The sequence below is a fragment of the Galeopterus variegatus genome, unplaced genomic scaffold, assembly GCF_000696425.1.
Source record: "Galeopterus variegatus unplaced genomic scaffold, G_variegatus-3.0.2 Scaffold649, whole genome shotgun sequence".
Classification (NCBI taxonomy): domain Eukaryota; kingdom Metazoa; phylum Chordata; class Mammalia; order Dermoptera; family Cynocephalidae; genus Galeopterus; species Galeopterus variegatus.
The window spans coordinates 573,196-573,904 of NW_007726760.1; positions in this window are offsets into that span (position 1 = coordinate 573,196).

Genomic DNA, 709 nt, shown 5'->3' on the forward strand with positions numbered 1-709 from the left:
ATAACATAATGACACTTTGGGGTGAGCACCATAGAAAAAACAACATCAGGGCAGTGATGCAGATGACAGGATGCTGCTTTAGCCATGACACTCAGCAGGATGAGCAGCCAATCTTGCACAGGGCAGGGGGAGGAGAGTTCTAGTTGAGGCAACCAGCAAGTGCAAAGGGCCTGAGGCAGGAAGGAGCCAGGCTGAATGACTGCCGTGTCGTGGATACTTAGACTTTGGGGGGTAAGGAGAGGGTGTCTGAAGATGATTCTCCGCTGAATGGGGGCATGGGAGGCAGGAGCTGAGCCTGGCACTTGTAGGGCCACTGGAGGTGCAGTGAGCACGTTCATGTGGGGGCAGCTCTCACTTACTTCTGTCCCCCACGGTGCCTGGCCCAAAGAAAGTGCCTGGTACTTTCTGTGGATGGGCAAGGATTGGAGTCCAATAGGCTGGAGCGGGGAGGGGCTGGAGCCAGGTGTATGTAGGGAGGGCCGGGCAGGACCTAGCTGGAGACTGTTCTGCTACCACAGCCCTGATGAGTGGGGTCTTCTTAGCCTAGAGATCCCTGGTCTGGGATCCCTGGTCTGGGCAGAGCTTGGTGTGAGTAAATCCCAGGGAGGCCCTGTGCTGGGCTGGACTAGACTCTGGGATGGACTAGTGTGGAGGCATGGGCACCCAGGCCTGGGCTGTCCAGTTCTGGACCTGGGGGCATGGGGGTCTG